The following is a 26426-nucleotide window of genomic DNA, read 5'->3' on the forward strand; positions in this document are numbered from 1 at the left end:
AATGTGGACATATAGGGGCATGCCACACGGCCAAGGGCCCTTCAAGAACATTCTTGATATATTTTTTTTGTGAAATTCCCATTTTGCCCCTATTCTTTCCGCAATATTACCATGAACCCTTTTGCGAATTTTCCTTCTTACCCTTGGCCTTTCTCAACATTTCCATTCTAGTAATGTCCATAATTGATATTTATAACCAACTTGTACATTAACATAATTTTTGAAAATAGCCTTACCCTTAACTTGCCACGACTACCTTGGAATATCCGAACGTTTAAAATACGGGATATAACAAGGCATTGTCGTCCAATGGGACTAGCATGATGAATGAGTAGAATTATGTGTTTAATTACGTGGCTCACCTAGATGTAAGCTTAAGTGTAAGTTAAGGGGTGCCCGGGTGGGCTAGCACAGGGCGCTCGTCGCGGCCCCCTAAACGGGTCGTGACAAAAGTGGTATCAAAGCAGTTCAGTCCTAGGGTGTGTCTACGAGACTTGTCTAGTAGATTCTTATTTATGGGTGTGTTGCGCGCCACACTTATAAACAAGAAGCTGCAGACATTTTAGGAATAAATGACCTTCTTTCTTCATAAGAATCGTGCGATAGAGCTATGGTATAAGAAATTCTCGTCCCTTAATCGTGTATTGTGTATTTCAGAAATGCATGTAAAAAGAAAGGCTACAGCGGCCCAAAAGGGCAAGACGGTGGCAGAAAAGCGGGCTGAAAGAGCACCGCCATCGGTAGTAGAGGAAAATGAGTCCCAGAGTGCGGCTCAATCTCAGTCCTCCCGTTCAGTACCTATATTAGAGGAGCGTGAGGGAGCCTCAGCCCCAGCACCTCCAGCTCCTCCACGGGATGCTTCAGGCCAAGATGTGAAAGAGGCCATACACTTGCTTACTCGATTGGTTGCTGCCCAGACTCAGCGGAAAAGTACAGGGCAGGGTGATAGGGTTGTTAGTGCAAGGGCCCGAGACTTCATTACTTTGAACCCTCCGGAATTCTTTGGATCAAAGCCGGAGGAGGACCTTCAGGATTTCATCGATGGTATGTTAAGGACACTTCGATTGATACATGCTTCGGACACCAAATCGGTGGAGTTAGCATCGTATAGATTGAGAGATGTCTCGATCCAATGGTATACAGTTGGGATGGCTTCACGGGGAGCCAATGCACCTCCCCCGGTATGGCAAGAGTTTGTTGATGCTTTTCTCCGACACTATATGTCTCCGGAAGTTCGGCGAGCTAGAGCCAATAAGTTCTTAAATTTGAGGCAAGGTAGTATGAGTGCTCTAGAGTAAAGTCTCCGCTTCAATTCCTTGGCAAGGTATGCTTCGGCCATGGTAGCAGACATGGGTGACCGAGTGCACCGATTTGTGAAAGGCCTAGGGCCACACTTGATGGATAGATTCATGACTGCGTCCCTTCAGGATGGTATGGATATTGCGCGAATTCAGGCCCACGCTCAGAACTTAGAAGAAAGCTTGCAACGACAAATAAGTGAACGCGAGCAATATAGGGGCCATAGCAAGAGGGCCAGATCTTCGGGTCTGATGAGTAAGTTTAGAGGCGGGCACAGGCAGCAATTTCTCAGGTATTCAGGCTATTCTATGGCCAGTGTACCTCCACGGTTTCCAGGCCAGAGATTCGATAGATCTACTCGTTCTAGGCCGAGTCAGAGTTATTCAGGGTCTCAGTTTAGAGATGATTCGGATGAGGCGAGGCCACCCGCACTACGATGTTCCCAGTGTGGGAAGTTACATTGGGGTCGATGCCGATTGAGTTCGGATGTTTGCTATTCATGTGGTCGACCAGGCCATATCATGCGTGATTACCCCTCAGTTCATGGTAGAGGTAGGACCCAACCTTTAGGGTCGATAGCCGGATCTTCAGTATCTGTACGCCCTATGGGGCCAGGTTCACATGCGCCCGTCGGCCATGGTAGAGGTAGAGGGAGAGCTCCCAGTTCTAGTGGTCCTCAGCACCATGTTTATGCTTTGGCTGGACGCCAAGATCTTGAGTCTTCTCGTGATGTGGTTACAGGTATATTATCGATATTCTCTCATAATGTATATGCTTTGATTGATCTGGGCTCCACCTTTTCATATGTTACTCCGTATGTTGCGGGTCGATTTAGAGTCGAAACGGAGTCGATTAAACCTTTTGAAGTGTCTACACCTGTGGGTGAATCGGTAATAGCTAGCCGAGTATATAGAAATTGTGTAATTATGATTTGTGATCGTCGTACCATGATTGATTTAAATGAGCTAGAAATGGTGGATTTTGATGTTATTATGGGCATGGATTGGTTGGCTTCTTGTTATGCCAATGTTGATTGCCGAATGAAAATGGTTCGTTTCCAATTTCCGAGAGAACCAGTTTTAGAATGGAAAGGGAATACGGCGTCACCAAAAGGTAGGTTTATTTCCTATCTAATGGCAAGGAAAATGATCACAAAAGGGTGTATCTATCATCTAGTCTGTGTTCAAGATGTAGAAGCTGAATCGCCGACTCTTCAGTCAGTTTCCGTAGTAAATGAATTTCCGGATGTGTTCCCGAAAGAGCTTCCAGGCCTTTCTCCCGAGCGGGAGATTGATTTCGCAATTGATGTTTTGCCGGGCACCAAGCCCATATCTATTCCTCCTTATAGAATGGCTCCCGCAGAATTGAAAGAGTTGAAGGAGCAATTGAAGGACTTACTTGAGAAAGGATTTATTAGGCCTAGTTCGTCCCCGTGGGGAGCATCCGTATTGTTTGTCCGAAAGAAAGATGGCTCCTTGAGAATGTACATTGATTACCGATAATTGAATAAGGTGACAATTAAGAACAAGTATCCTCTTCCAAGGATTTATGACTTATTTGATCAAGTGCAAGGTGTCAAATGGTTTTCAAAGATTGATTTGAGGTCCGGGTATCACCAAGTGAGAGTTAGGGAGAAAGATATCCCTAAGATGGCCTTCAGGACAAGATATGGTCATTTTGAGTTTCGGGTAATGTCGTTTGGGCTAACAAATGTGTCGGCAGTATTTATGGATCTGATGAATAATGTGTTCAGGCCTTTCCTGGATTCATTTGTGATCGTATTTATCGACGATATCTTGGTGTATTCTAGATCTGAGGCAGAACATGCGGATCATTTACGTACTGTCCTCGGAGTTCTTCGAACTCGAGAGTTGTTTGCAGAGTTTTCCAAATGCGAGTTTTGGTTGAACTCAGTGGCATTTCTGGGGCATATTGTGGCAGCCGATGGTATTCGAGTGGATAGTCAAAAGATTGAGGGCGTGAAGACTTGGCCAAGGCCCACAACTCATACGGAGGTTCGTAGCTTTCTTGGCTTAGCAGGTTATTACAGGAGATTCGTTGAAGGTTTTTCTTCTATTTCTGCACCGCTCACAAAGTTGACCCAGAAATCGGCAAAGTTTCAATGGGCAGATGCTTGTGAACGTAGCTTCCATGAGTTGAAAAGTAGGTTGACTTCCGCCCCAGTCTTGACACTTCCAGAGGGATTGGAAGGATATGTTGACTATTGTGATGTTTCAGGTGTTGGGATAGGCTGTGTATTAATGCAATATGGTAAAGTAATTGCATATGCTTCAAGGCAATTGCGGGAACATGAGCAGAATTATCCAACCCATGATTTAGAATTGTCCGCTGTGGTTCATGCATTAAAGATATGGAGACATTATTTATATGGTGTCCATGTGGATATTTATACAGATCATAAGAGCCTTCAGTATATCTTCAAGCAGAAGGAGTTGAATTTGCGGCAACGACGATGGTTGGAATTGTTAAAAGATTATGATGTTGATATTTTGTATCACCCTGGAAAGGCAAATGTTGTTGCTGATGCTCTAAGCCGCAGATCTATGGGAAGTTTATGTGGTGTACGACCAGAGAGAAGGGACATGGCTCGTGAGCTCCAACAGTTAGCTAGCCTAGGAGTTCGAGTAGTGGACTCAGGTAGCAAGGGAGCTACTATTCAGAATTCAGCAGTCTCGTTGCTAGTAGCAGAAGTGAGAGAGCGACAATACGAAGATTCCATGCTAATGCAGTACAGAGATACACTCCCTCAGAAAGAGGAGTCCTCATTTGATATTTCAGGAGACGGCGTTCTCCGATGTCGAGACAGATTGTGTGTTCCCGATGTGGCAGGTCTACGCCACCGGATATTGAAAAAAGCTCATTGTTCCCGTTTTTCTGTTTACCCCGGTGCCACGAAAATGTATCATGACCTTAAGTCTATATATTGGTCGAATGGAATGAAGAAAGATATAGCGGAATTCGTATCTCAATGTCCCAATTGTCAACAAGTGAAAATCGAGCACCAAAAGTCGGGTGGATTGTTGCAAGCTATAGAAATCCCAACTTGGAAGTGGGAAGTGATTAACATGGACTTCATTACAGGCTTACCCCGTTCTCGACGCAAGTATGACTCTATATGGGTAATTGTAGATAGGCTCACAAAGTCAGCTTCTTGCTGGTCAGAACGACCTATGTGGCAGAAGAATATGCGAGGCTTTATGTCAAAGAGATAGTGAGACTCCATTGTATTCCAGTATCTATTATCTCAGACAGAGGAACTCAGTTTACAAACAATTTTTAGAAGTTTTTCCAAGAGGGTCTAGGAACCCAAGTGAGCCTTAGTACGGCATTTCACCCGCAGACTGATAGACAAGCCGAGTGTACCATTCAGACTCTTGAAGATATGTTGCGGGCATGTATGATAGATTTTGGAGGAAATTGGGATGACCATTTTCCACTCGTTGAATTTGCTTACAATAACAGTTATCATTCTAGCATCCAAATGACACCGTATGAGGCTTTATATGGGCGAAATTGTGGATTCCCAATTAGGTGGTTCGAAACAGGGGAGGCCAGACTGATAGGGCCAGACTTGGTCCAGCAAGCCATAGAGAAAGTCAAGCTCATACAAGATCGGATATTAGCAGCCAAAAGTCGTCAAAAGTCCTATGCGAATAATCACCGAAGAGACTTAGAGTTCCAAGTGAAAGATTGGGTATTCTTGAAAGTGTTACCGATAAAAGGTGTAATGAGATTTGGCAAAAAGGGTAAGCTTAGTCCCTGGTACATTGGACCTTATGAGATTGTGCGCAAAGTGGGAAAAGTGGCCTACGAATTAGATCTACCTCCGGATTTGGAGTCAGTTCACCCAGTTTTTCATGTCTCGATACTTCGAAAATGTGTTGGAGATCCTACTAGGATCGTGCCAATAAGCAATGTGCAAGTGACAGAAAAGTTGATTTATGAAGAAGTGCCCATTGCCATACTAGATAGGCAAGTACGGAGGCTTAGAAACAAAGAAGTGGCCTCAGTTAAAGGTTTATGGAGAAGCAGTAAACGAGAAGAAATGACATGGAAAGCGGAAGAAAGTATGCGATCCAGATACCCTCATTTATTTCAGCCCTTGGGAGAGATTCAAGATGAAACATCAGCGGTATGAGGTATGTATGATTTCCTTTTCATGCTTTTGGTCGTGTGTGGCCATAGATATGTTGATATTGTGACGTAGCCCTGTGAGGCGATGATATTTTGGGTTGTTGCGACAGGATGGTAGTGCCATATTATAGGGGAGACTCTGGCGAAATTCTTATAGAATCCCCGAAGACTTTAACATCCGAGGACGAATGTTATTAAGGGGGGAAGAATGTTACACCTCGGAAAAAAACCTCCATTGTTGTCCAAGTGAATGGACCCGCAAGGAGTACGAGTATCCGATGTTTGCATGAGTAAGAAATAACATTTGATGACCCTAAGTAAGACTCCGTAGGCAATTGCAATAAGAGATGGGTTATGCTCCATAATGAATAATTATAGGTTCTAAAAATGTGGAAAGTTGCAAATCTGCATTTTGACCAGTTGCACGTAAAATGAAATACGTACCGTAAAGTGGTATACGACCCGTAAACTTCCATGTCGTATTTTGGCTTCCAAAACATCAAATTTCTGCCAAATGATCAAATGGTTAAATACGACCTGAAATACGGACCGTAAAGTGGTTTACGGCCCGTAAACTGAGTCCGTAAATCACTACGTCTCAGCCTGGGTTTTTGGTTCTGGTATGATTAAATATGACCATGAAGGACGGTCCATAAACTGGAATACGGACCGTAAACAATGTCTACGACCACTGTGCTGTTCACTCCAGACCAAATTTTAAGTCATTAAATAAGGGATCCAAGTTTATTATTTAATTTCCACATTTCATCACCTCTCTCTACAACATCTCTCTACATTTATTCCATAAGATTTCAAGGATTATTAGTCATCAACAACACAAATCAAGTGAATCAAGTGTAAGGAAACCCATTAAGATTATTCAAGTCAAGAAAAACTCATTAGAGGAAAACTAGGGTTTTTGCTCAAGTGAAGTATGTCGACCAAGGCTAGTTCCTACAACACCTAAGGTAAGATTTATGGTATTTATACATTGTTTAAGGTATTTGTGAATTAAAATGCTTGGACATTAGATGAGTATAGAAAAATGGGTCATGAATGATAAATGGTGACATTTTGAGAGATAGTTTGAATTGAACCATGATTCTTGTTGTGTTGTGATATCAATGTGTTATAAATGATGTTAAGATCATGAAAATGGGCAATGTATATGAATGGACGAAGTCGGGTGATATAACCATGAATATGGGTGAATTAGGAGCGAATTGAGAAAATCTAGATAATGTGGTTAACGTAAATGATTAATGGCCATTGTTATGGTATTGTGAATGTATTGTTGACATTTGGGAGATTGAATTACGATATGGAGGAATGTTGAATAAATAAAGGAGATGCTGTCCGATTTTCTCTAGCTTTAGCTATGTGTGCTAGTTGTCGATTCTAATGATAGTATGACTTTAATGAAGGTATAAACGCAACCGTTGAAAGAGAACGTGCAAGTGGTAAACAGTCGAACGGAAAAGGTATGTAAGGCTAACCCTTCTTTCATAAGGCATGGTTCTTTGGCCAATCATCTAAATCTTCTACGAGCTTATGATATTCTCCAAATGCTTCTATCTTCAAAGCTACTATGCTTATGATTCCCGATATGCTACGATTGTACTAAGTTCCTCGTATGACGAGTAGGCCTGTTAAGGTAAATATGATGGCTGACGATAGTAGTAATAATGATGTTGATGACGATTGTGATAACGACGTAAATTTGTAAAGATGCTTATGAGCTATTATGTATATGTGTCTATGTATGACTAATATGGAGCCCCGAGCTTATGAGGCCGGGTAAGATATGTAACTAAGTAAGTATATGATTATGTAACGCACGCACACCACTGTAGATGGTACCGACAACCTTGACGCCTTGGTAGGGCCAGGTAGATGTAACCCTGAAGCCTTGGTAGGGCCAAGTATGAGTAACCTTGAGCCCTGATTGGCCAAGTATGTATGAAACACCGATCCTACATGGTCGGGTATGCTATGAATATGATATGATTATGTATATGATATGAATACGAATATGATATGACTATGTATATGAATGTGAATAAGGGGCATGTATATGAATACGAGCACAAATATGGTACGAGTACTATTATGAATATGGATAATGGAAAGTTCCTAAGAAAGGCAAGCAAGTGCATATGACGATGATATTGCCATCTCCCATTCGATGCTATTTCTTATGTTGCTATCTATGCTTCTATATTGATATTGATCATGCTTTACATACTCAGTACATTCTTCGTATAGACGTACTTTTGTTTGTGGGCGCTGCGTCATGCCCGCAGTTGCACAGGGAGATAGGCTAGATCCATAGCTTCTTACTCAGAGATTACATAGCAGAGCTCCATTTCATTCGGAGCCATAGCTTTTGCGTACTTATTCTTTTGTGAATATAATTAGGGGCATAGCGGGGTCCTGTCCCGCCCCTGTGATATGTTATACTCTTCTTAGAGGCTCGTAGTCATGTGTATATGGTTAGATATGTCTGGCCTTGTCGGCCTATATTTTGTATGTCATTTTGACATCCTTGTTAGCTCTTGTACGTTGACGTGGCATAGGAGCCAATTATGATATAAAGGCATTGTCGTCCTATGGGACTAGCATGATGAATCAGTAGAATTATGTGTTTAATTACGTGGCTCACCTAGATGTAAGCTTAAGTGTAAGTTAAGGGGTGCCCGGGTGGGATAGCACCGGGCGCTCGTCGCAGCCCCCTAGACGGGTCGTGACAGATGCTTATCGGTACATAGTGTTTGTACTAATACTACCTTGTTGCACCCTTTTTGAGTGCAGATTGTGTTTCAGAGATTTCATCCAGATTACATCTCTAGGTGATGCTACTTCTGTCACGACCCAGCTAGGGGCCGTGACGGGTACCCAGGGCTAACCGCCGAGCACCGCTCGCGCTACTACTCCCTTAACCTATTTAACCATCATTCATCGATTTCCTGTCAACTCTAAGAAGTATCGGATTTTGCGTTACAAAAATATACTGCTTTAATACAAGAACATGTTTCAATAAACTTATATACATACATACTATCCATATCGTGGAACCACATAACCCACACCTAGCATCTACGAGCCTCTAGTAAATGACATATACAATGTACACAAAAAGAGCAACCAATTAGCACCTCCGGAAAAATGGAGTGCTCCTGTAATCTGCGGATGGCTCCTACGGATCTGCGACGTCTCCCTGTCTGCCTGTGGGCATGAGCACAGCATCCAAAGAAAAGGATGTCAGTACGAACATTGTACTGAGTATGTAAGGCATGCATCAATAGATATGGTGAGAGTAATAAGGTAAAGTAGAACAAGAAAATAACTGATATCTGCTTGCCCCTTAAGGCGGATCCATGCATGCTTATTAGTACTTTTCTGCGGAACGTGCAGCCCGATCCTCATATCATTACAATATGTTAGTGCCGAGGAACGTACGGCCCGATCCATAATTATAATATGTTAGTGCCGAGGAACGTACGGCGCGATCCATAACCCATATACCCCGCGTCCGGGCACCCCGCGTCCGGGATGAAATCATGATATGCCAGCTGATCAGGTGGCTATGCGTCTATAGCGCCTCACCTTTCCCCATATCCCCTGTGTACATATACATATCATATACTTATATCATATACATAGCATGCAGGAGAACCCAAGGAAAAGCTATAACTCCATCGGAGTGACGTAAGGTCGGTAACCTCCGATTATAAATTATGGACTACTCGTCGTAACTTTGTCTCGCCTTGAAGGAACAACTATTATAAGGCGGGACTATCGATGAAGAGTGACATTAGGAGAACATAGAATTAAATCATAAATCTCGCAAGGTGTCAGCTCATGTACTTTGGAGTCTTAAAATAGTCATCTATCTGTGAATAAAATTGAGGAATTAAGAACAGCTCAACATTCTTATATCATCATTGAAATCATGATTTGGAACCTTTAGCGTGAAATCATTCTCATCGTAGTCATCATAGAAAAATACTTTCCTATTCGGCATCATTGCCGTTGTGATAAAATATTTTCATCATTGTCGTCATAAGAGCTTAAAAAATCGCAAACTATTGCTTGGAAGGTTACGGGTATTTGAAAGACATTTACGGGTTATCAAGAAAGGAATTAAGCATTGGAATCGTAGAACTATAACTTTATTGAAAACAAGGAGATCATGAAAGAGTTTATGAAATCGTAACATAAGATTTATGCCTTTGAAAGAAGGAGACGAGCCTCAACATACCTTCGTCGTTTATCTGAGCTATCGTCCACTTGTCCCCTTTTGATATCGCGTCGTTACCTTCACGAGAGAATTTTGGACTAATGTTAGTTAATCGATTATGAAAACGCATCGTTACCTATAGAGAAAATTGGGCGGCGTTCCCTTTGTTTTTACCACTTTTCCCCCGTTCTATCTCAACCCCCAAACATTTACAACAATACTCATAATATCACAAGCAACATTCATCATTTATGTACCTTACACAAATCCACCATTTTCCTCCAATTTCCTCACATTTTTATGGTTTTAGCTAATCGTCACATTTCTCGCACATCACACTTAGTTCGTAGTCTGAACATCATTTATAATGTATTCATAATCATATCATATCAACTTTCATGATTTCCATCCAACTACCACTCAATTGTGACACTACACATTCTTTAAAAACCCATTTTCCATGTTATTTCTATATCTCAAGTATCTTAGCCTTCCAACACCTTAAACAACATACCAAAGTCATGAAACTTACCTTAGTTGATGGTTGAATAAGCCTTGAGTAGTAATACCTTCTTTGCACCAAAACCCTACTTCACCTTTCTTGAGATTTCTTGAGGTAGATAGCCTTTACTAGCATTTCATACTCTTGTTGCATGGATTTGGTGTTGATGGTCTTAGGTTTCCTTTGATTTTCCTTGAATTTCTATGGATGAAGTGTTTGAAGAATGTTCTAGGGTGTTCTTGAGTTGTGTGGGTGAGAAATGGGATGAAATGAAGCCTTGGTCCCTTTTATTAATTCAAAATCTGGTCTTTAATGAAAAATTGGCGGGATGAACAGTGGTCGTATATCGCAGTTCACGGACCGTATTGTGGTTTACGGTCCGTCCTCCGCGATCGTTTTTAAACTTTTCAAAAACAGAATGTTTGGCTAAGGGACATGGCACTTTACGACCGAGGTTTACGGTCCGTAAACTAGTTTACGGGCCGTCCTCCAAGTCGTATTTAACCATTTTCACAACATACAGAAGGTTGAGATTTTTGACAAGCTGGGGGACGATCGCACTATACGGTCCGTAAATCACTTTACGGGCCATATTGTGCTATACGACCACTGAGCTGAATGATTTTCTGCAACTTCCCATATTGCTTAGACTTCTCATTTTAATCATCCTCGTCCATGCACATGCATTGCCCACCTTTTATCTCATCTTAACTTAGCCAACTTTCTCATCTCCCATCGGATACTTTCAAAATCTCGCCTAAGGTCATCAAACGTCGTTTCTTGCTCTTGGACATCATGCACTCATATTCATCACTAGTTCCTTCTCTTGCGTACTAACGGAAAATTTTCCGAGGTGTAACAAGTTCGCTCGATCAGATCTAAGGGTGAGCTTCTATCCATGCCATGCCACCTGAATATCTCTCTTTCCAGATGTCTATTTTTATTCCAGACATTAATTGTTATTATATTTGAGATATAATTCATTCTTTAGACATTGTTAGTTAGAGTTCTTATACGATGACTTTCAGATCTTGGGGGTGTAATATTTAAGAATTTCACACCTATATTGTCTATTAATTATGATTTATTTATTTATTTATTCATTGACATGATAATTTATTGTTTAAGTATAAATGATTATAGAAGTAAAATTGGCAAATGATTAATGGGTTAACGGGCAAGGGTTCGCCTACTAATGATAATAAGGTAGGTGCTCGTACGATCCGTAATTAGGGTCGTGAAACTCTGAAACCTTGAGGTATACACTTAAAATTATCAAATACCCTTCCTAACCTTATAACGGCTTCATGTCCACTTTAGGCATGCGTTATTTGGCTCATAATGCAAATGTCACGAAATTTCTAAGTTGTAACATTCCTCCCCCTTTAGGAACATTCCTCCTTGAATGTTGGGTTCTTAGGGATTCTACAAAAATTTCGCCAAAGTTTCTCCTATAATATATCATTAACATCCTGTCATAGCAACCCGAAATATACAACGCCTCACAGTGCTACAAAAATAACAACAATAATGGCCACACACGACTAAGAAATCATCAAAAGAAAGCATTTCATACGTGGAGACAATTGTGCCTCTGTTTGAATCTCATCTGGGAGTGGAAACAAATGTGGATATCTGAACTTCCCAAGTCATCTCTTCCCTATTATTGTTTCTGCATAAAACTTTAACTGAAGCTACATCTTTGGTTCTGAGCCTCCTAACTTGCCTATCTAGAATAGCAATGAGAACTTCTTCGTAGGATAATTGTTCGGTGACCTGAACATCATCTATAGGTAAATTTGATAGGATCTCTAATGCTGTCACACCGCACCCTAGGTAAGGCATGATTAGCACCCGGCACCTTAAGAAAACCAAGCGAACCAACTTACAACTCATATCCTCTATGTCTGGAATGGCAACAATAAGATCAAGAGGCTAAATATGAACATAATATCATGCATAAGTATATGTACAATAGACCCATGATGCCGACATTACTACTGTCACACTATGACTAAGCTATATACAAGAATTGTCTGCAAAGCCTCTATGAACATGACTGATGTATACAAGTTGGGACAGGGCCCCCGATGTACGCTTAACACAATTCGTGTATATATATATATATATATATATATATATATATATATATATATATATATATAGACTTAGACTCGGCAATGCTCCTGGAAGAAGTGGAGCCACCACTCAAGGCCAGTACCTGAAGGCAGCCTACGATGGAAGATCCTCATCTCGTCTATTTGCCCCTGTGGATATGAACGCAGCGTCCACAAGAAGGGACGTCAGTACGAGCAGTGTAATGAGTATATAAGGCATGAATAGTAGTATGATATCAACGAAGATGACATAAGATAAAGTAAGTAATTTTACCTCGTATGCTTCTTAAGATCGCTGTCATGTAAACTACTCGTCTACAGGAAAACATTTCATACACATCCATACATACATATGCATTCACATACACTTACTATACATACATCTGTTATATCCGTATCCGACCCTTTCAGGACTCGGTGAATGAAATCAAATACATATATATAGCATCTTACCCGAACATTAAGGCACGGTTTTATCTTACCCGGCCATGTAGGCTCGGTGTTATCTTACTTGGTCATGTCGGTTCGGTGTTATCTTACCCGGCCCTGTAGGCTCGGTGTTATCTTACCCGGCCATGTAGACTCGGTGTTATCTTACCCGGCCATGTAGGCTCGGTGATATTCCCAGCTGATCAGTGGGATGTAATGCATACATACATACATGCATACATACACATAAAAATACATAAATGAAATCAACATCATCATTAGCATTACCATTATCACCATATCATTCCTTGAAGGGTCAATCATCATAAGATGAAATTGATGATGTCACGGGAGTCTCGAGAATCATGAACATAGGTAGCACTGAAAATAGAATCGTTATCATCGCTATATCTCACCTCGAAAGAACGAATGACATGAGGTGAGACCATCAACAATAAGTAGGATCAAGAGATTCATGGAATGGCTCAATAATCTCATAATGCTCTCAAATCATAGCTTCGGAGTTCCTAGAAGAGAATCATCATCATCGTCACAATCATCATAGATCATTTTTCATTTAACATCGTAAGAATCTTTAAGAGTCATAAACTTCTAGCTTTTGAAAACAAGGCGGTTATGGAAACATTTATGGGTTCATAAGAAAAGAATCATGCCTTTAGAAAGAAAGGGTTTATCCTTAACATACCTTTTTGGTCGCCTTAACTTTAACTACTCAACGCTTGTCTTAGTCTTTCAAATAAATCTTTCTAGAATCTGTCGAAATTTCAGCAGCATCTCCCCTGTTTATATGCCTAGCCCAAAATCGTAATTCAGCAACCAACAACAACAACATCAATACCAACATTAATCAAAATATTCTCAACACCAAAATAATCCATAAACATCCCATATGGGGTTTGTCCCATATTTCCACCAACAAAACTATTATACGGCTATTTGACAGTTTTATCTCCATAAATAAACCAAAATTAACAGTAATAATAGGAGATTAATACCTTACTCCAGATAATATCGCTATATCTTCACTTTTTTTCACCTTAAACTTGAACCACACGCGTCGCTATACGATTCTATACTCGCAACTATACGTTGCCTGAACCGGAATTCGGGAATAATAGTTGATTTAGGCTTGAAATTTGAGTTTGAGAGTTGGAGAACTTTCTAGAGGACTTTGGAGTATTTTGGAAGAAGTTTTGGCTGAAAAGAGAGGGGGCAAGCCCCTTTTATATTGGTTCAAATTCGGGTCGGGTCACTGCAGCAGGTTGGTTACTGTAGCAGTTGCTGTAGCACGCGTTTCTGCTCTGTCAGCTGAACTTGTAACGTCCATAATTCTCTACTCCGATATCGTATCGACGATCACTTTGTTGCGATGGAAACTAGACTCGACGAACTTCATTGTAGGCTTCTGAAATACCTTAAAACTCTCAATATACGAGGAGATATACCCCTCCAAAGTTGACCCAAAATTCTGTCAACTTTTTCCAAATTTTCGACAAATTTATTTTCTTCGATTTGCTTGGTCTCGGTGTTTCCCATAGCTTATTATATGAACGTAAACCGTTATGACCATAGGATTACTTCGTATAATATCATACATCCTTGAAGGGAACTGCAGTATCCATACTTAGAGAATCCAACACTTATCAATTTCCACGTACGAAACTACAGGGTGTAACAAATGCACTTGCGAAGCATTGACATATGGAAAATCAGGTGAACGATCTCCAAGTCCGAAAGTAGATCTAACTCATAAGACACCTGACCTACCTTGCGCATAATCTTGTAAGGTCGAATGTACCGAGGACTAAGCTTGACGTTCTTACCAAATCTCATCACACCCTTCATGGGCGACACCTTTAAGAATACCCAATCATTAACTTGGAATTCCAGGTCTCGTCAGCGATTGTCCGCTTAAGACTTCTATCAGCTCTAGGCTGTCAACAATCGGTGTTGGATCAGCTTGATCTTCTCTACCACTTGCTGGATCAAGTTCGGCCCTACTAACTTGGGCTCCCCTACTTCGAGCCATCAAATTGGCGATCTACACTTTCACCCATATAGAGCCTCATACGGGGCCATCTGGATGTTGGAGTGACAACTACTGTTATATGAAAACTCAATGAGCAGAAAATGATCATCCCAGCTATCTCCGAAGTCTAACACACAAGCCCGTAGCATATCTTCGAGGGTCTGAATGGTGCGCTCAGCTTGTCCATCCATCCGTGGATGAAATGATGTGCTAAGTCTCACCTGAGTTCCCAAACCTTCTTGGAAGGACTTCCAGAAATTAGCTATAAAATATGCTCCTCTGTCGAAAATAACGGATACTGGAACACTATGGAGTCGTACTATCTCTTTGACCTACAGCTTTGAAAAATCTTCAGCCGAGTACGTGGTTCTTACCGGTAGAAAATGAGCTGACTTCATAAGTATATCCACAATTAGCCATATATAATCATACTTACACTGAGAACGAGGAAAGACTGTAATGAAATCCATATTAATCACTTCCCACTTAAAAGTTGCAATTTCCACAGCATGCAACAATCCCCAGGCTTCTGATGCTCAATATTTACCTATAATAGTTAGGACATTGAGCTACGAACTATGCTACATTTTTTTTTATTCTGTCTCACCAGTAAATGGATTTGAGATCATGATACATCTTTGTCGCTCCTGGATGAACAGAATAACGGGAATGATGGGATTCCTCCAAAATCTGTCGACGTAACCCTACAACATCAGGAACACATAATCTGCCTCAATGCCTGATGACTCCATCTATAGAGATCTCAAATGGTGACTTTTCCTTCTAAGAAAGTGTATCTCTATTATGAATTAACATGGGGTCCTCATGTTGGCGCTTTTTCACCTCCACTACTAAAGATGAGACAGCTGAATTCTAGATAGTGACTTCCGTATTGCCGGAGTCCATCAAGCGAACTCCTAGGCTGGCTAGCTATTGAAGCTCACGAGCTAATTCCCTCTTCTCCGGCTGAACATCACATAAAATTCCCATGGATTTTTGCCTAAGAGCATCAACTACTACATTCACCTTTCCAGGATAATATAAGATACTCACGTCATAATTCTTCAATAGGTCCAATCACCATCTTTATCGTAGATTCAACTCCTTCTGCTTGAAAATATACCGGAGACTCTTGTGGTCTATATAAATATCAACATGAACACCATATAAATAATGTCTTCACATCTTCAATGCATGAATAACCGCAGCTAACTCTAGATCATGAGTCGGGTAGTTTTTCTCGTGTTTCCGCAACTTCCTTGAAGCATAAGCAATAAATTTACCATGCTGCATCAACTCACAACCTAACCCCAAGCCCGAAGAATCATAGTAAAAAAACATTGCCCTCCGATCCTTCTGGAAGCATCAGAACCAGTGTCGAAGTCAATCTATCTTTCAGTTCCTGAAAACTGCACTCACAAGCGTCCGTCCATTGAAATTTAGCTATTTTTGAGTTAGCTTCATCAATGGTGCAGGAATAAAAGAAAATCCTTCTACAAATATTCTATAATAAGCTACCAAGCCCAGAAAACTACGAACCTTCGTAGGTGTTGTAGGCCTTGGCAAAGTCTTCACAGCTTCAGTCGTCAGGGTATCTACTCGAATACCATCAGCTAAAATAATATGCCCCAGAAAAGTTATAGAATTCAACTATAACTCACATTTTGAAAACTTCGCATATAGTTCCCGAGTCTGAAGAACTCTAAGAACAGTACGTAAATGATCTGCATGCTCCGCCTCAGATTGAGAATATACCAGGATATCATCGATATACACAATCACAAATAGATCTAGGGAAGGCCTGAACATATTATTCATCAAATTCATGAATACCGTTGGTGCATTATTCAATCCAAATGATATTACCCCAAACTCAAAATGACCATATCTAGTTCTGAAGGCTGTCTTCGGAATGTCCTCTTCCCTGACTCTCACTTGGTGATACCCCGACCTCAGATCTAACTTTGAAAATCATTTGGAACCCTGCAACTGCTCAAATAAATCATCAATTCTTGGAAGTGGATATTTATTCTTTATTGTTACCTTATTCAGCTATTTGTAGTCAATAAACATCCGCAAGGAACCATCCTTCTTTCTTACAAACAACACAGGTGCTCCCCATGGTGATGAACTAGGCCTGATAAAGCCTTTTTCAATCAAATCTTTTAATTGCTCCTTTAACTCTCTCAATTCTGCAGGAGCCATTCTATAGGGAGGAATAGATATGAGCTTAGTATCCGGTAACACAACAATGGTAAAATCAATCTCCCGTTCTGGTAGAAGGCCTGGAAGCTCATCCGGAAATACATCTGGGAACTCATTCACTACTAGAACATATTAAAAAGTAGACGGCTTTTCTTTTGTGTCTTGAACCCAGACTAAATGATATATACAACCTTTAGCAATCATCTTCCTTGACTTGAGATAGAAAATAAACCTACCTCTCGGGGATGCTGTATTACCCTTCCATTCTAAAACTGGTGCTCCCGGAAACTAGAAACGAGCCATTTTTGTTCTGCAATCAACATTAGTAATAGCCAGACTAGTATATAGAAATTGTGTGGTTGTTGTTTGCGACCGTTATACTATGGCTGATTTGATTGAGCTAACATGAGGCCAACCAATCCATACCCATAATGAGAACAAAATCTACCATCTTTAGCTCAATCAAATCAGCCATAGTATGACGGTCAGAAACAAAAACCACACAATTTCTATATACTAGTCTATCTATTACTGGGTCACTAACAGGTGTAGACACCTCAAAAGGTTTGATTGCTTTAACCCCAAGACGATCGGCAATATAAGGAGTAATATATGACAGAGTAGAACTTGCATCAATCAATGCATATACATCATGAGAGGATACTGATAATATACCTGTGACAATATCAGGGGACGACTCAAGATCTTGTCGCCCAGTTAGTGCATAGATACGGTTCTGAGAGCCACTCGAATTAGACGCTTCTCCTCTGCCTCTACCACAACCTGCTGGTGTCTGCGAACCTTGCCTCAGAGGGTATAGAGATGAAGAAGAGCCAGCTACTGATCTTCTGGGTTAAACCCTACCTTTTCCACCCATCAATGGACAATCACGTATCATATGACTAGTCTGACCGTAGGCATAACAAGCGTCTGAACGTAGGCGACACTGTCCCGAATGTGGCCTACCATATTTATTGCATCGTGGTAAGGGCGGTCACATATGACCGGAATCACCTCTATACTGAGAATCTAAAACTCTGGAGCTTTGACCCGGTTTGGAATAAATAGGGCGATCAAATCCCTTGCCTTCAAATCAAGGAGGTGCACTAGCCGCTAAATAGCCTGAATGCTCGGAATACTGCTACCTCAGACCCTCTCTAAACTCACTAATAGCACCCGAAGATCTGTTCCTCTTGCTATAACCCCTATCATAATCATGCTCACTCCTCTACTGTTGTTTCCGCTCTTCCAAATCCTGGGCATGGGCCTGAATATGAGAGATATCCACACCTTCCTGAAGTGAGGCCATTAGACACTTATCAATCAAACGTGGCCCCAAACCAGGTGTACGCGGTCCCCCATATCTGCTACTATGGCTGGAGCATACCTAGGCAAGGAATTAAAATGAAGACCATGCTCTCGAGCACTCATATTCCCTTTTCTAAGATTTAAGAACCTATCAGCTTTAGCCCGTCAACCCTCTGGCAGCAAATAGTGTCAAAGAAAAGCATGTACAAACTCTTGCTATACCGGAGGAGGTACATTTACCCCTCTAGAAGATATCCAGGTGTTGTACCAATGAACAACTACATCTCGCAATCTATAAGAGGCCGACTCTATCGACTCATTATCAGAGGCATGCATTATCGGCAATGTCCTCAAAATCTCATCTATAAAGCTCTACAAGTCCTCATCCAATTTTGACCCAAAGAATTCTTGAGGGTTCAGACTAATAAAATCCCGGTTCTAGCACTGACAGCTCTATCACCATGACCTACACCCAGCTGCTGGGCCTGAGGGACGACTAACTGGGTCAACAAATGGATGGCCTCTCTTATCTCTTGACCTGAGGCATCTAGTGGAGCAATTAGGGGTACTGGAGATGGAACTGAGGCACCTCGTGCTCCTATAAAATGGGTAAAGTATGAGAGGTTCGAGATGGAACCTCATTTTGGGACTCACCCTCCTCTATGTCTAGCGGCAGCTCTTGCTCAGTCCTCCTTCTGGCCATTGTCTTGCCTTCTGAGCCGTTGTAACTTTTCTCTTCACAGGCATCACTGAAAACATAACACATGGTTAAGAAAAGGGAATTCTTATATGATGGCTCTATCGCACGATCTATGATGAGGAAGAAAGGTCAATCATTGCTAAATGCCCCGCAGCCTCCTATTTATGAGTGTGGCACGCTTCACACCCATAAACAAGACTCTACTAGACAAGGCTCGTAGACACATCCTAAGACGAACTGGTCTGCTACCACTTTTGTCTCCACCCAACCGGAGGGCTACGACGGGTACTCGGAGCTAACCTACCGAGCACCTACTAACATGCTTTCTATAATCGTATTTCGGTGGACCACCTAGCTATCTCACAGTTATCATAATTTGTACAGGCATGAATTCTTAATTAATAGCTCATCTATATGGTTATCATCAACTACGCCCATATATATATATATATATATATATATATATATATATATATATCAAAGGGGCCTAAAAAACGTAATAGGCTACTACTCTAGCGGTATTATGGTTTCGAGGGTCATCCATTACGAAAAGACCTTCCTCTGAGTAGATATGTGGAAGTACGCTATGATGATCCAGAGAAACGTGCCGTTTCTGAACCCATTGAGATGACCCAAGAATTTCGCTATTTCAATTTTGCTAGTCCTTAGAAACAACGTAGCGACGGATAATTCAGAATCAGAATAGGTCTAGTCCAGGGGACAAATCAATAGGAAATGCTATTTTCTTCGTAAGAATAAGAATTCACTTCTATGAAATGAAAGAGTTTCACGGGAATTGTCTTGATCGTCAGATATCATTGAGAAAGAAATAGGAAGAAGTGTTATCGAACGATTTCCTGCAATTTTTCCTAGTATGGAATGAGTAAAGAATCAAGCTACAAGTCTCGATCTATACGAAAGGCAATGGTTTTTTTTTCTTTCTTTCGGTTTCATTGATAACAGAAAAGACTGACTCCAAAGGGGTGCTAGCGCTTGACTAATAAGATATCAAAGGGGCCTGAAAAAACGTAATAGGCTGCTACTATAGGCTCGCTTCGCTTCTTCAAGCTCCGTTCCTTCTTTCCAAAAACAACAAAGAGTGCTAACGACCAAGAAAAGGGATGCGCTAAGGTGCAACGGCTTTCGCACAGCTGCTACGCCCTTGCTTCTTGCCTTATCTTACTTAGTAAAGAAACCTTTCGCGCTAGGCGCTTACCTTTTTTGTCTGGGTGGAAGCTAGCGGGCAGGGCTTGCTTAACCGGATACACGAAATTAGGATCTCTGTTGCATGCAAATATTTCTATCGGGAAAGCCTCGCTTATTCAAAGGGCTTCTTATTTAGAACCCTTTTTTTTGCTTAGTTGTAAGTAATCGTAGGTAGGAGCGGCGGGATGATGATGAGTATATAAATCAATAAAGATCAAAAAAGATTAAATGGCAAGAGAAATTAGATATCTATGGAAAAAATAACGATTTAGAGGGTGACTGAAAGGGAGGCTCGACCTACAGGGAAAGTGGTGGGCAGGGATTCTCTACAATGACACTGTTGTAGACCAATTGAAAGAGATGTAGCGCAGTTTGGTAGCGCATTTGTTTTGGGTCAAAAATGTCACGGGTTCCCTGTCATCCCTACCTATTCTTCTCCTCTGGGCAGTAATGAGGGATCCATTGAGATTGATTCAAATTGGACATACAAATTTTCATTTTATGAGACTATGTGCATGCAAGATGTATTCGGGGTACAAAAATAATCCCTTTTCTTTACAGTCGTATCTACTGTGATAAGAAAGCACTCTTAGTTCAGTTTGGTAGAACGTGGGTCTCCAAAACCCGATGTCGTAGGTTCAAATCCTACAGAGCATGATTTGTTTCTTCTTAGATCAAATTAGAATGAAATAGATTCATTCAGTAACTTTCACAACAATCGGAATTTGACCTCTTGTGCCTGTGAATTAATGAAGGGATGACCTGAAAGCCACTTGACTGTAAAGAGAGGAGTTCCAGTTCTTAAGATTTGGAAATCCTAGTGCGCTATTGCACCTGCTAGAAAGAACAGTTGAACTGCCATTGGCCCGGGTTCAGCCTTTACTTTGAATTAGACTTAGGCTTTAATGGGGCTTCTTCCTAAATATCAATTACCAATAGATTTCAGACCAATGCAAGGCTTGAATAGACAGGAAGAAATGGCTAAAGGAAGATTACATATTTCTATTCAAAGAAAGCCCTTTCTTTTTAGTATCTTTAGTGAGCCTATAGATGGAGACCCTACAGAGCCCGTAAACTCCCGATTTAGAAATGAAAATAGGCCATTCCGGACTTTTTCCAAGACCGATGCCCTTATGGCCTCTTGGCTTTGCTTTCATATAATCTATTCGACTGGAAGGAAGGTTATACGAATGACTTTGCAAGAGTAGTTTCATCGGTGGAAGGGAGGGAGAAGGTTCTTCGACTGAAGCCCGACCTCTATGATCTGAAATGAGTGCGGAAATGTCCCTTTAAGAAAAGGATCTTTACAGAAAAAGAGCTCAGAGGTTTAGTCAGCTATTGTCCTATTTTCTTTTTTCTTCTCGATGAGAGGCTTCCCCAACAGCACTGGCAACCTCCATGGTCTTTCCCAATCCAATCTTTTTCTATTACTGTCACTCAGAGGCAGCAACAATTTCTAAAGCAACTCCCGAACCTAATTCCTAAGGTCACATACCTGTCGCATAAAAAGAAAATGCATAAATGCATATATAGTTGGAATCTCCAATAGGGCAGACATTAATACGAAATAGTTGACTTTCCAGCTGGGACATAATCCACAGTGTCATCTTCCTTTAGGTCAGGAAGTAGATCGAAGGGGCCCACCCGGTCATCATGGAGAAAACTACCACTCTTTCAATTGGCGTCTAACCATCTTCTTCTCACTAGGGCCGGGGTTGGTGTTTCTAATCAATCGGAAAACGAACTGGTGTGAAGATCTTGAATGCAAGAGTAAGTTTGCCTTCGTGGAAAAGAGCCTCTTCGTTGCAAGCGGATATTATCCAACCTGCGGTCAGTTATGATATACTCAAATCTTTTCATCTCCCTCTTCAATCGATCCGGAAGATATTCCCTTAGCAGTTGACATCTCAACAGAGTCCTCCGGTCGAGTTGGAAAACAACCTTTAAGACCTACCAGCTCCTAACGCAAAGAAAGAAATAGATAGACTTAGACGAGGGCATCACGAACCCCTCTCCCTACGATTGAGTTAGCCCATGACCTCAAGATCAAGAAGAGTCAGCCATACATAGAAGGCAAGGGAAGACCTTGCTCGACCAAATGAACGTAGCAGCAGGGATATTTAGAGATGGGAGCATGAGCGAATGAAAGGAATCCAAGAGGTGATTCCTGTCTTTGAATGTCCCGGGTTCTATATCATCATAATAGGTGTGGATGGGCTGATCGGAGTAGTTATTTCTCGCCTGATGTCCCGAAGAGCCTATAGAAGGTGAGCCCCGGTAGTGTTTAGAATACTGAAATAGATCTCGGTGGGCTTGGTAACTCAATAGAAATAGCTCTTTATGAAATATCTAGGTCGTTAGGTCTAGGTATGGTTCTACCTGCATGCCATAGCTTATGAGTCAAGGCTGTTCTGGGTACATTTTTCTAGGTATCCTATAAGGAGAATCGGACAAAAGAGTGGAAATCCCTGCTGCAGCAGTAGGAACCAAGTGATCGCATTCTCCGTCCCTCTTCCCGAAAGACTTCCTTTTTTGAAACTAAACCCCTCCGGCCCATGAAAATTGGAGAACTCTAGATTCATTAGTACCGGTTTTAGGGGACTGCTAAGAGGTATGCCAACTCGTTGGATGAGTAGTTCTTCCCATTCCAATCGAGTATGTCCACCACCATAAATGCCAGAATTGGGTCGATGACCTGATTCTGGCAGATGTAAAGATGGCTAGAGAGGAGACGGGAAAGGTAGCAAGGACTGAAGCAGCCACACCAGCATCTATCTGAGAAAGCAGTAATAGAGCACGCAACGAAAAAGGCAAGAGGAGCGTCCAGTCGAATCAGTTTCTCATTTTTCTGAAATTGACTTGGCCGGTTGTTGCTCCAACACTTGGGTATTAGCAGCCGTTTCCAGCTGTTGTTCCCCTCCCAAGAGCGGGTTCAGTTTACCGAGTTGTCCGAGCTCGAGTCAGGATACTGCCTTTGAAAAGCACGGATGCCGTTACAAGTGTTCAAGATAGTTAAAGAGTGGAGGGATATTCCTCCCCATGAGAACCCACTACAAATAGTACCCTTTATGCCTGAGATTACTTGGTATTTAAGTGACTAGGTAATAAAACCAACTATTCTGCAATGAGTGAAAGGCTATCAGTGCTTCCAGAGCTGCCAACTCAGCTCTTTTTTATGTCATCTTCAGAGTCTTCCTTCCTAGCAGCCTATGTCTAGTGTCAAAAAAGGCATTAGCAAGGTCTTTCCACATGGACCTTGCTGAACTAGATTCCCTGCTAGCGAGAGCAGCTTAGAAAGATAAAGGAGCGCAAACAGGGGTTGTTTGAAAATGAACAGATAAGCTAAGGCACTACTTATTTTCTGCCTACTAGCAATGCAACTACTCCTGCGAAATAGTCAAACTGAACTAGTTGAAGCTAAGGGCCATCGAAGACCAGATGATGGGTTACGAAGATATACAAGGAAAGAGAGGCTCTGGAATACCTTTCACTTTCAGTTAATCAGGGCTTAGGCCCGGCGGCCCTTTCATTTCTGAATGAAGCCTTAGAGACGAACTATAGAAGGAGACAGGCTTCAGCCTTTCCAGAGTGAGCGCCATACATTACTGTAGCACACACAGGTCCCCAAAGATAAAGGCTTTCATCCTTCCTGAATATTCTGGGAACTTTCTTCTATTAATTGTTTTCGAAATGCCGATTTTCCTGTCTGCGCTAAGGCGATAAGGAAAAAGAGAGGGGCCTTTAGTATGTGGAAAAAAAGGCAAAGCTGCAGGAGAGACCCCGCTTTATTATGGATGCTCCAGTTACCGAAGATCCAAAGCAAAGGAAGAGCGAGCTATGATTCCCAGTTCGTTAATCAATAGAAGATACCCACGGGTTACTTCCTTTCTACACAGGAACGGAACGAGTTGACCAGACCATTCAACATCCGAAGGACTCTTGCCGCTAGAACGACCGATGCCTGATATCTTATTACGTCTTTTCAGGCCCCTTTGATATCTTATTAGTCAAGCGCTAGCGCCCCTTTAGAGTCAGTCTTTTCTGTTATCAATGAAACCGAAAGAAAGAAAAAAAAACAGTGCTTTTATATAGATCGAGACTTGTAGCTTGATTCTTTACTCATTCCATATTGGGAAGAATTGCAAGAAATCGTTCGATAACACTTCTTCCTATTTCTTTCTCAATGATATCCGACTATCAAGAAAATTCCCGTGAAACTCTTTCATTTCATAAAAGTGAATTCTTATTCTTACGAAGCAAATAGCATTTCCTATTGATTTGTCCCCTGGACTTCACCTATTCTGATTCTGAATTATTCGTCGCTATGCTGTTCCCAAGGACTAGCAAAATCGAAATAGTGAAATTCTTGGGTCATCTCAATGGGTTCAGAAACCACACGTTTCTCGTGATCATCATAGCGTACTTCCACATATCCACTCAGAGGAAGGCCTTTTCATAATGGATGACCCTCGAAACCATAATATGTTGATATACGGCGTAGATCCAGATGATTGATAGAAGAAACACCAAACATATCCCAAACTTGTCGCTTCCACCGGCCGGCTGATGGAAATAGACTGACTACCGGAGATATTCGTGTTACTTCGTCTGCACTTCTTTGTACACGAATGCGTGAGTTATACCGAATACTCAGTAAATTATAGACCACTTAAAATCTTTGTTTTCGAGAGGGATAATCAACTCTGCAAATATCGATCGAAAATTAAACCCTTGTATAGGTATGCAATTTCAGAAAGCACAACAATTGAAATAGGTAGTCCGTATTGGTATCAGATCTATTCCCATGTTCCGATCTTTCAATTGTTTTTACCCATTTCGTGCGTAAAGTCTCCCAACTATATTGTAAAATGAATTGGTTATCCATAGAGAGAAAGAAAGTTTTCTTCTAGTTCCGCTTCTTGCTCTTCCAATTCAGAAAGACTTGTCGAAAATCACCGGTTGGGTTGGTCCGACCAAGAAAGGCATGGGACTTTTGGGCATTGCTTGGGTCGAGCTAGGCTACCTAGTGATTTACAAGCACCCTCACTGCACACTTTCTATATATCTGTCTCCATCCAATCAAAGACGTCCATGCCATAGAGAAACAAGCTCGGCCAAAATGAGACTAGGGACCATGCTCCCCGCTTTCTTCCTGTGGTTACTATTAGAACACAGGCCAAGGAACTCAAAACCACAACACAAGCACCCTTTATTTACTAAGTTTTGGAGTTTTCGCCCTTTGCTTCCAGCGAAGGTAAATAGTCAAAAACGTTCCCTGTAGAACGCGAGTGTTGAGGCTTTCATTGAAACAAAGAAAGAGGAGCGGAAAGCCACTTGACTGGTTGGAAAGGGGCATGTATCCTTTTTTTGTAAAGAAAGAGGGCTACTTCACGAGCCACTACTAATAAGCGAAATGGTTCATAGCGAGTTCAGTCTATAGTGACAAAGGGAACATTTTCGCCGGAGGGGTTTGTCTCCATGGAAAAAGTATTCACTGCTGCTTACAGCGCCTTTATTCACTCGTCTTGCTACTTCGGAACTCTTCAGCGGACACGTGGAGTCGAACGCCTATCGACAATGTTGCGTAGGTAGACTGATTATTGTAAGTGACTGTCTCTAGTGGTTTAGCAAGAGTTCTGTTGCTACCAACTTCTTTCTTTGTAGTCTAGTAGATCTACATGCTCTAGTGGATCTAAAATAGGTTTATGTTCAGAAATATAAAGAGGTCAGGTTCTGCTTTCTTACCTGAGAATATTTACAATGAGAAAGCCTCGAAAGGCATATGAGTGCGCCTCTCATAGAGGAATACCGACCCAGTCCGCTCCTACTGCGCGGGAGTCTCAGCCGGTCGGTGCCGGGTCGGCCCCTAGGGCACTATTCTCCTTGGGAATGGTTCGACCATCAAGCTACTTTGTGGGGTAGGGGACCAGACTGGTAACTGCTGCGGTTGTTGTCTACAGGGTATCTGACAGCCCACAAGTTGACTAGTGCTGAGCCAGAAGATTTTCCTTTGGATCAGCACAACGCTCGTTGAACGGTTCAAGTAGAAGTGAATAGGTAAGAAGTAGAAAGTCCCGTATCAATCCATCTCCATAGGAGACAACATGAGCAAAAGAAAGGAATCCCTAAATTCCGCAGAGAAAAACTCACTCCGGGGGTGGTGAGAGAGGTATTCAAAAAGGAGAGCTGCGGGTTCTTTCATTCCTTGTAGGAAA

At 41.6% G+C, this 26426-nt stretch overlaps 1 non-coding gene and 1 pseudogene across 1 annotated transcript; one reads left to right on the forward strand and one right to left on the reverse strand.

The window, feature by feature from the left end:
• Window positions 1-20794: 20794 nt before the first annotated feature.
• Window positions 20795-20868, forward strand: TRNAW-CCA (transfer RNA tryptophan (anticodon CCA)). The gene has a single exon. It is a non-coding gene; the product is annotated as a tRNA-Trp (tRNA).
• Window positions 20869-24426: 3558 nt separating this feature from the next.
• LOC132634915 (NADH dehydrogenase [ubiquinone] iron-sulfur protein 3-like) lies at window positions 24427-26200 on the reverse strand (annotated as a pseudogene).
• Between the last annotated feature and the right edge of the window lie 226 nt (window positions 26201-26426).

The sequence above is a fragment of the Lycium barbarum genome, chromosome 1 (genome assembly GCF_019175385.1).
Source record: "Lycium barbarum isolate Lr01 chromosome 1, ASM1917538v2, whole genome shotgun sequence".
Lineage (NCBI taxonomy): Eukaryota > Viridiplantae > Streptophyta > Magnoliopsida > Solanales > Solanaceae > Lycium > Lycium barbarum.